The sequence below is a fragment of the Benincasa hispida genome, chromosome 9 (assembly GCF_027475165.1).
Source record: "Benincasa hispida cultivar pf3 chromosome 9, pf3_genome.v1.1, whole genome shotgun sequence".
Classification (NCBI taxonomy): Eukaryota; Viridiplantae; Streptophyta; class Magnoliopsida; order Cucurbitales; family Cucurbitaceae; genus Benincasa; species Benincasa hispida.
Window position 1 is genome coordinate 30,850,530 of NC_143486.1, and position 11,685 is coordinate 30,862,214.

Here is an 11,685-nt window from a genome sequence, read left to right on the forward strand (position 1 = left end):
TAACATTCCTTTCTTGAAATTTTTCATTTTATATCTTGACAACATCTTGTCTATATAAGATGCCTGAGATAATTTTAGCGTTCTTTTCTTGCGATTTCAAATTATTTGGATCCCAAGAACATACCGTGCATCTCCCAAATCCTTCATTTGGAATTGCGATGCCAGTCATTTCTTAACGTCAGCTAAGAATTCTACTTCATTTCCAATGAGTAAAATATCATTAGCATATAAAACCCAAAAAGCTACAGCTTTGTTGACAATTTTCTTGCAAACACAAGGTTTGTCAACATTCTGTTCAAATCCATAAAATTTGATCACAGTGTCACTTCTCATGTTCCATGATTAAGACGCTTGTTTCAACCCATAAATGAATCTTTTAAGCTTGCAAACTTTTTGCTCTTGACCCTGTTCTATAAACCCCTCTGGTTGAGACATATAGATACTCTCTTCAAGATAGCCATCCAGAAAGGCTACCTTGACGTCCATCTGTCAGATTTCATAGTCATAAACGGGAGCGATGGATAAGAGTATTCAATAGAGTTGATCATGGCAACTGGAGAGAAGGTTTCTTTGTAGTCCACTCTCTCTCTTTGAATAAACCCTTTTGCCACGAGTCTAGCTTTGTAGATCTGTACCTTACCAGCTTGGTCTCGTTTTCTCTAGTAGATCCATTTGCAACCAATATGTTTTACCCCTTTTGGTTGATCTATAAGTTCTTAGACTGAATTGAAGTACATCGACTCTATCTCGAGGTCCATGACTTTTATCCATTGGTCTTTTTCCACATCTTCTACTTCTTGTTTAAAAGTCAATAGATCCTCTAAGCCATCATCAGGTTTGACGACCTGAGTTTTCATTAAACCCATGTAACGGTCAGGCTGTTGAAAGACCCTCCTACTACGTCGAGGCATTCTCAACTCTTGAGAAGAATGTGAAGTACCAGTTTCATCAACAAATCTTGTTGAAGAACCAGCCTGATCAACAACTCTTGTTGATCTATCTGTAGTTTCTCTAGACATCTTACTTGATGTTAGCTTACTGTGAGGTTGATGATTCTTTATGTGGTCATCCTCGAGAAATGTTGCATTTGTCGATAAAAATATTTTATCTTCCTGAGGATCATAAAATAACCACCTTTTGTCTTGTTTTGTCTTTTTATGATAGCCTATAAATATACATGTTTTAGAACGACGTTCCAATTTCTTTGTATTTTGCACCAGTACATGTGCTAGACATTCCTAAATTATGAAGTGATGTAAACTACCTTTACATCCTCTCCCTAACTCGTAAGGTATTTCTGAAACACTTTTCAAGGAAACTATGTTCAAAATATACACAACAGTCTGTACTGCATGTCCCCAAAAAGAACTAGGTAATTGAGCATAACTCATCATCTAATGAACCATATCCAACATGGTTCTATTTCTCCTTTCTGCTACATCATTCTGTTGAGGTGTACCAGGTGCTGTGAGTTGAGACTGAATTCCGTGTTCCATCATATAGTCCTAGAATTTTAAGTCCATATACTCACCACCTCGATTTGATCGAAGTGCTTTAATCATTTTACCTAATTGGTTCTCAACCTCTGCCTTATATTCCTTGAAATTTTCAAGTGTTTCGGACTATGATGCATTAGTTAAATATAGCCATATCTTGAATAATCACCGATAAAGCTGATGAAATATTCATACTCTCTTCGGGCTTTAACATTCATTGGACCACAAAGGTCTGAATGTACTAGCTCTAAGGGTTCTTTGGCTCTAAGATCTTTTCCTGTAAAAGATCTTTTAGTCATTTTACCTTTAAGATAAGACTCACATGATGGTAAAGAGTTATCTTCTAATTGATTTAGGAGTCCACTCTAAACTAACCTCCCAATCTGGTTGAGATTAATGTGACCCAGTCTTAAGTACTAAAGATAGGCATTAGGAGAAAATTTTCATTTCTTATTTTGAGTTTTAATTATTTTAAACATCTCTATATTCAAAACAACTTTTACCTCAGTCGGTTTTAACACATATAAGTTATTTTCCAGTTTTGCAGAACATATTTTAATACCTTTTGAAATAACAAACACTTCATTATATTCAAAAGTGACTTTATATTTCTATTCTAGCAAACATGAGATAGATATTAAATTTCTTCTCATGGAAGGAATGTAATAAACATTTTCAAGTAAAATGAATCTATCTTCAATAAATAACTTTATATCTCCCATTGCTTTAGCTGAAACAACCTCCCTTGTCCCTACCTTAAAGGTTATTTCGCCTTCTGTAAGCTATCTCTAGGAACTAGTTTCCTGAGCGAAAGCACAAATATGATTAGCGGCACCTGAATCTAATATCCAGGTTAATTCATCATTTTCCACTAAACATATTTCAATGACAAGTAAATCATATTTACTTTGTTGTGCTTTCTGTGTTTCTTCATCTATGACATTCGTGTTTATTACTTCTAACACATCAAGAACTAGTTCATTAACAGAGGTTCTATCCTTCATGTCATAGTTATAAACTCCTTCGAGAATATCATTCTTGATAGATTGTCCAAACAATATCTGTAACGAATCTATGATTTCTTTAACATAAGCCATGTTCTCGAATTTCTTAGCCAGTATATCAGGTATATTTGCTACGATAAGGATTCGGGTATTTTCATTGGCCTTAATCCATCTGTCATACCGATTCCAAATTTTTTTGTTTACTGATGAATTGGGAGATTGAGGACATTCCTCTGTTAAAACAAAATTTAGATCATTATTTGCTAGTATTACGTCTATGTTTGATTTTCATGTTAAATAATTAAGACCATATTGGAAGCTTGTAATATTGAAGAATTCACATGCTGAAAATATAAACAAAGTCTAATTAGTAAATTACTTTTAAATCCAATTTTAATTTTAATAAAATTAATAATATACCCAAATTTCATTATTTATTTGCAACCATACTTTAGTGAGTCAGAATAGATGCTACCAAGTGGTAGTCAAATACTCTTTCACTGAAGCAAGACAATCTTGACTAAATACTATCTCCATAATAACTCTTATTCCTATAGTCATTTAGTTACTGTTTTCGGTCAAGAACTTACTAACACTTGGTAAGTGTAACCTTCCATTTTCTGACCTCAGAGGTGGCTCCAACGATGCTATCAAATTATAGAGTCAAGGTTGAAAATTAACCTAAGAAATCCTATCCATATCTGGAGTTTGAGTTGTTCCGAATCCCATGTTACAACCTTCCGAGGGGATAGCCGTCGTAAAATGACTAGCGTATGTCACACAAAGTCGACAAGTAGGCACAACATAGGAATCTCACGGTCCAAACTAATGGAAGAGACTGCAGGACATGTTGACACACATCTTTCACCCACTTACTATGAACTATTCCCCTATTCACATTGCTATTGATCCATGAAAACACTTTCCGAATGGAGGTCACTTCCAAGGTAACACGAAACCGAGCATGAATTTTACGGTGTCAACTCTTAGGGACGTCAGAGTTAGGAATGATATATCGTATATATTATTAATCTCCCACTGAAGTGTTCTATAAGTTTTGGGTAAATATTTACTCAGGTTTATTCCGGCTGATAAACAACCTAAGTCTAGGTGATCTTTTAAATATAAATTTTATATTTGGATTTTGACCTACGATGCCTAGTTGATAAACTAGTTTTAAAATCTTACATCACTCACGCATGTCCATAAAATCAAGTTAACAACACTCAATTATTTGGTTATAATCCCAGGTAGGAGGGGTTTCATAAATCGTCAACTTAAATACCTCTAGCCTTAGACAAGATCATAGACCAGTTGAGTTTGTAACCAAATTTTACAAGATAACGACCTATTTTAACTATTAAGACAAGTTGTTCTTTGTTAACCCTAGGTGAGCATGCATCTTATCTTTGCTATGGACTTTAAATGTCTAATATGGTTTTTATAACAATTATAAAATAATAGACATGCTGATCATCCATAACATTCATCAAGTATTTCAGGATTTAATATAACACTTTATATTAAATACTTGAAACTCTAAACATGCATATTATATATTATAACTCTTTATAACATACTTTCAATGCATGCAACATGCTTCCGATTGTGGGATTTTAAATCTACATGACATACTATATGCACATACAAGATTTATTTAATTATAACATACATTCATAATGCATAAATAATCAAACACGCATTGATATGGACCACTTTTGGCATTTTAAGCAAGTAAACAGCCTAAATTATTACAATAATAATAAACCGGCTAAAAAAAACTTATGAACTGCTCGAACCAATCCGAACTAGACCCGAATTGCCCAAATCGGACCTTTAAAACATCAAAACGGGTTGAATTGGTCCTTCATGAACTAAACCAGTCAAAACGGTTCACCCTCGAACCGACTGAGTTACTTGCGTCTCTGGAAAGGATCAAGCATAGCGTTGCAATGTTTCAGGTTGTTCTTCATTTTTTGAGCTGATTGATGAGCAGCGTTGCAATGCTACACTATCTTGCAATAGCTTAAAACTCAGTTTTTTGCAACTGACCTCTCTTGCTTCTTTCTTCAATTACAACTTAATTGCAACTCAATTGACTCTGACAAATTTACAAACTCTTAATCACACATTAAAGCCCATAAACAAAGAGCCAATTACAACAAGTAACACTTAATTGAAGAGTTTTTTAATGCGAAAACTGAAATTACCCATATCAGCAACCATTTTCATACTACCTACGAAAAACACCCACCAAGCTACAATTACCACGAATTGAGTACTTAAATCATGCTCTGATACCAATAGTTAGAGTTAGATGTAATTAGCGGAAGAAATCAGGATCATTAATCACTTTAATTCATCAATTTTAGCATCTAATTAAACATGTTCATAACAAAAATATAGGGTTTTAGAAACTAACTTTGAAGAACTTGTTCAATCCACGAAATTAGCTTGAATCTTCTCAGCAATCTCTTGTAGACCACAATTTGGTCTTCCTTACTATTCTTTAGGACCTTAGATTGGATTGTGGGATCCAAAATGGGTTTGAATCGAGGAATTATTGGAGAGAAGAGGTCAGAATTTTCTGGATTTATTGAAGAACCTTTCTTCTTCAAAACTAGCCAACTATCAGAATTGCATGAGACTCATTTCAGCAATTAGAATTGGATTTTATTCAGCTCAAGCATTCATTCCCAATCCATCCAAGAGTGACACCACCTCCTTGAGAAACTAAGTGGAATTTTGAGTTTGCAAGTCAAATGTGGGATAAACCCATTTTCACCATTTTCCATTTTTATTTAATTAAAAATAAATACTTAAAAATTGAATTTTCTAATTTCATTTTAAATTAATTTTTTAATAATAACATAATATGAAATCAAATCAATTTTGAAAAAAAAAAATTTGTAACATTAATTTTAACCAAAATTAATTTTAATAAAATTAGTTCTAAAAAATTAATTAAACTATTTAATTAATAAAATTAATTTAATATGAAATATTAAATTAATTAAACATCAATTCCATAATCATGAATCTCTATTCACAAGATCAATATTTAAATCGTATTCAAATATTATTCAATTCTCCAATTTCGTTTAACTCAAAAATAAAACATGTAATTATATTGTATATAATTACTAATTCTCTTAATTCCAATTTGAACGTTTCAAATTTACTTATCACTCTATTCTAAGGTTTAATCCATTTATGAGCTAGTAGGGGGACCTAATGGACCTACAGATGATGAGCTCCAACGATTTGAGATTAATTGGCTACACTCTCTAAACCAAATTTATCAACATTTGTTAACTATAAGGTTACTCCATTAAAGCCAGTAGTTGCATTCCCCTCACTGTAGATATATTTCTGTCCACTTAATTTAACCTGAATCGGTAAGTTGGCCCTTCACAGGTTGTTCGTAATAATGGCTGGGTCAAATACTGTTTTACCCTCGAGATTACATCTTGCTCCTTAAGTTCCACTGATCCTATGATGAACAATTGGTTTGTGATCCAATCATCAAACTGAGTCCCTCTCGGACTAATGAGAGGGTAGGGCCTCTTGTTCAAGACTTGAACTCAATACTTAAGAGAACAACCTCTCTACTAACCCTAAAAGCGGGTAGGTGTGAATTCTGTCTTCACCCTATGTCCCCAGCTATCTACCCAGTCTTACCCCTAAAATGGAAGGTATTTTGAGCCAGCGCCGTTGAGCCAATCCTCACCTATGCAAATCTAAGGATAATCCCGAATAGACAGGAGTTCATAGTTAGCTCAGGATTAAGGTCGAGTTACCTAGGTCATCGCTCTGAAATAATCAGTCTTAAACAGTAAACAACGTTATAAAGTAAGAGTGACTTGTTTCTTGGTTTGGTATTATACAAACTCTTTGAATAGGATGCCCCACTCACATGTCACCACATAAATGATTCAGGATCACATCATTTGTACTAAATACAAAGTGGACCGCGTCCAATAGTGTTATCAGAATAAGGTATCCAACCTTATTTGTATACTATAGACCTTTCTAGCTATATATTCGAACTTGATCCATTCCTATGTCTCCACATAAAGTCCAAGTATTCATGTAATAGCCTTAGATCTTAGTTTATTGGATTTAGGCTTTACAAATACAATTTATATATTCAACAAACCTCATTAAACTCTATATTGCAAATAAAATATATTTAATATTACAAATTGCGAGTTTTAGGACATACTACCGAACACCTACTGCATTCTAATGTCTAAGTTAGTACAGGGAGTGAATAATTCATCTAAGTACTAAAAGAAGTAAGGTTGGGCCTCTTCTTTTGAGATCACTTACCTTTCCCTTTGGGTGACAGATGAGCTATAAAAGCCTGTCTTTTGACACATGCCCATGGTTGCATGTAACGACATGAGGTATTAGGGACATTTCAGGTGTTCAAGGTTGTAAGGTGCTAGTTTACTCGACTCATTAGTTTCCTAATCGATATATATTTATCGTCTCAGCTGGTTGGTCCAAATCCCGAAGCATTGACATTTTCCTTTTAGGATGCACACTTTTCTTTATACTATTTTCTCGATATCTTTTAAATTTGGACCTTACCTTGGATAACCTCAACCAATAAAACTAAAAAAAGAATAATATGTCAATAAGTTAAGAGTGGCCCATGAAATGTTGTTGCCTCTTCTGTTATTCAAATAGTGATTCTTGAAGAAAGTGAGAAAGCTTGTACTTGGGAAAGTAGGAGACAATAAATTGTGTAATAGGGGACCAAGGGGTTAAGTTGAGTGGGTTTGCAAGTTGGAAGATCCAAAAGAATGATAAAAATAAGTGGTTTCTTTTCAAAGTTTTTTATAACATTAAATCTTTGGCCAATTGGCCCCATCAATTATTCTACAAGTAGAGACAAATTTACAAGACCATGGCCTATTTACATTCTTTTCAAATTCACATTCCCTCAAATTTTAAATTCTTAGCCAAATCATTTGATTTTTTCTTTTAATAAAAAGATCATTCTTTCCTACTCATTTTATATGTTTTCTTTTGGTCAATTACGTCCTTTCAAAAATTTTGTTTTAAATATATAAGGAACAAAATTATTATTTAGTATAATTTTCATTTGATTTTTAAATTTCAAAATGTCACATTTTTACTCTTAAACTTTGAGTTTAGGTTCGACTCAATACTATTCAAATGGTTACTTTTTATCATTCAGTTTGGGTTTAATTTTTATTTAGTTCATAAAGTCTTAGGTTTTACACTTTTATCTCTCAATTTTTCTTAATGTTCATTTTTAGTTTTCGATATTGACGTTAAATTATCTTCTACAAATGATGAATATATTACTAAGTAGAGTCAATTAAAGTAGTTGTTTGGTTGAAGGGGAGTATTTTTGAAATGTTTGAGGTAAAGGTTGAAGTGACTATATACTATTAGTTAAAGTGCTTTAGCTCTCTCTAATAATCTCACTTTTCATGAAGATCACAATAAAGATTAAGGGTTTCTTTAGATTGATTGTAATATTTTATTTTATTTTATTTTTTTTAAAGAACAATCATTTTTACTTAAACTATTTTGTATAGTTAAACCAAACTCAACCCAACTCTTTTTCTTGCCTATTTGATAGTGGATGTAGATCACATGGTCCAACCTACTATAACTCTCTCTTGTGATATATGGTATATTCTTTTATAGATTGTTCAACAACTTGCTTCAACATAATAAGGTTAAAAATAGTTTTTAAAGCTAAATTTAATAAAATCAAATATTTGAGAGTTTAAAGCAAACATAATATTTGAACCTAGATAAGGTATGGAAGTTGGATTAAGACATGATTTCTTGAAGTTTAAAAATACACTTTGTTCCACATATACTTGGTAATCTAGATTTTTAATATAAACCATATAATTTCTCTCTCTCTATATATATATTTTTACTAAGCGCCTGAAATTTGATATGTAACAATTTAGTTCATATAGAAACTTGGTCCATATCATGAATATTTTCGGTAACGTAACTCAACTCATACATAAATGTGTTAGCGACCAAGAGTTTTGTAGTTCGAATCCTCTCACTTTCTATTATACAGAAAAGATGAATATCTTCGTAAAAGTAAAGTTGGACTTTTCTTTATATCCCAAATTGTTCATAATTAGCCTATTTAATCCATTTTGCAATGCTTTATCGATATTTCATGTGCAAGCCAATTAAAATTTAACAAGATTTTACATGCTAGAAACTTAATTAGAAATATTAAACATAATGATTAAGTTGTCACGTACTTAAAGTTCAAGGACTACAATGTCTTTACAAATTTAAAAATTTAATGACTAAATATCAGTACAATACAAAAGTTAATGGACTACATTTTTTACCAAGTAAAAGTATAGAGACCAAAAGTATTTTTTTAACGTAATTTTATTTATTTTCATATTGTGTGTATATTATAGTCCAAATATTAGAGAGGGTGAGGATTTGAACCTGAAGCCCTTATTAAGAAAATGATCTGACAAATTGATTCACATTTTATCATATACTTTGAAATTTAAATAAATGTTACATTATTATATTTGATAATCCGACATTTGATAAGCTTCTATTTAAAAAAACCATTGGAAAAAAAAAGTTTCTGTGTTTGTTAAAGAATTATATTACATATGCTAAAAAAATTAATAAAGTATTATAAAATATATTTGCAATACAAAATTGGGTAATTGGGATGTACCCATCTATATATTTCCCCCTCTATCATTCACATAAAAAATAATTATAATATTTCAAAAAATAAATAAGAATAATTTGTCACATGTCACATTATGATAGGACAATTTGGTGGGATGTAAAAAATAAGTACTCCTCGAAATGCATATAAGTATTTTTCTGTGGAATCCATGAGCCAGAACTTTGTGAGATTTGATATGTTTGTTTGTTTTTTTTCCTTTCTCCTCCATCTTTTGAAACTTTTTGTTTAATTTGTCAAGAGTCAATTTTGTGCCTTAGTTCAAGTTTAATTTTGTCCAATACTTTATTTTGGTTGAAAATAGTAAGTTTTGAGAGATTCTTGCATCTTTTTGTTCAAATTAAATGGTGGGATCTAGAGTATATATATGTGTACATGATATTCGTAAGTGTTCGAGGAAGTTAATACACACTTCGACTAATTTTATGGGATTACTTACATGATTCTACAATATTTGAGTGTTAAGAAAACTTGTTGAATACTAAATCTTAGGTAGGTGGTTACTCAGAATTGAACTAATTTTGTCTTAGCCTTTTATTGAACACATGTCTTTTATTTAAGCTCCGGTTAAAATTACGTTTTCAATTATAGAAAGTGACTTTGGGAAGATCTTTAATGCCTACTGTTACGATGTATTCAATGAGAAGTGTATTATGTAAAGAAGTGTAAAGAGGTTTAAATACAAAGTACAAACTATAAATAGGACCTAAAAACACCTAAAAACTCTCTCTAACTTAACTAATTGCCCACAAAATACGTTGACCAAAATATACATTCACACCCTCCCTTAAACTCAAGATGGCAGAGTAGGAAACAACTTGAGTTTGTTAAGCAACTAATGGAAGCATTTGGATGACAAAACTTTGGTGAAAATATCAGTTGGTTGCTCAGTAATGGAGATAGATCGTAAAAGAAGAGTTTTGCTAAGGAGATGATGACGGAAAAAGTGGTAGTCATTTTCAATATATTTGGTATTTTCCTGAAAGACATCATTGTGAGCAATCTGGATGGCACTATGATTATCATAATGAAGAATAGTCGCAGACTGCTAAGGACTCCCATATTAGCAAGAAGCCAGCGGAGCCATAATAATTCTTACATAGCATCTGCTAGAGCATGATATTCAAATTCAATACTAAAATGAGAGACAACATTTTGTTTCTTACTCTGCCAAGAAATGAGAGAGTCACCCAGGTAGAAATAGTAACCTAAGGTAGAGCACCTATCAGTAAGCTTAGCAACCCAATCAACATTAGAGTAGCCTGATAACACCAGGGATGATTGCGAAAGGAACTAAATTCCATACCCCAGAGTGCCATTAACACAGCGAAGAATACGGAGAACAACAGTAAAATGAATGGTTCGTGGAGCAGCCATGAACTAGTTAGCAATATGAACAATACATACAATGTCTGGACGAGTTACTGTCAGATAAATAAGGCTACCAACCAGTTGACAATAGAGACTGACATCTTCAAGAAAAACTCCATCAAATGGAGTTAGGTGAACATTAGGATCGAGTGGTGTTGGTGCTACGGTGGAGTCAGTGAAGCTTACGCGGGCCAATAGATCAAAGGCATATTTCGTTTGAGATAACAAATAACCAGCAGAGCTCGGTGACTGAGTGAACCCAAATCTTTCATTTCAAAGTATTCTCCAAAGTAACTTTGTAAATTAGAGATACCCTGAGGGTCATCCCCGGTAATAATCATATCGTCAACATACAGAAGGAGAACAATACCATGCGGTGTCTGGCATGTAAAAAGTGTAGTGTCATGTGGATTGGAAATATACCGAAGTTGAGTGATGGTGGAATTGAAAGTTGCAAACCAAGCTCGCAGAGCCTGGTTCAAACTATACAATGCACGACGAAGGAGACAACTTTATGGGGTGGAGGAGAAATACCCATTGGTAGTTGCATGTATACTTCCTTAGATAAAGCCCCATTAAGAAAGACATTCTTGACATCCATCTGAAAGAAAAGCCACTGTTTGGCAGCTGTAACTACTAAGAGACTCTGAACAGATGTTGTCCGTGCCACAGGAGAAAAAGTCTCTTCATAATCGATGTCATACTCTTGAGAATATTCTTTCACCACAAGTCGAGCCTTATATCATTCAATAGGACCATCAGAGTGAGTCTTGATCTTGTAGACCCACTTGTAACCAATGGACCTTTTGCCAGGGGAAAAATCAACATAGTCCCATGTATGTATCTTCTCTAAAGCCTGGAGTTCTTCATTCATTGCTTATTACCATAGAAGGTTAGTACTTGCCTCATGAAAAGAGGTAGGCTCAACCAAGGAAACGATAGGAGAAAAACAATGAAAGTCTCGGATATGAGTGGGAGGTGCCCTTACCTGAGTGGAGCGTTAAACAAGAGAAGGTTGATTTGAGTCATGTATAGGGTCAGATCCAAAGTTGAAATAGAAAGCTGATTCAAATCGATAGAG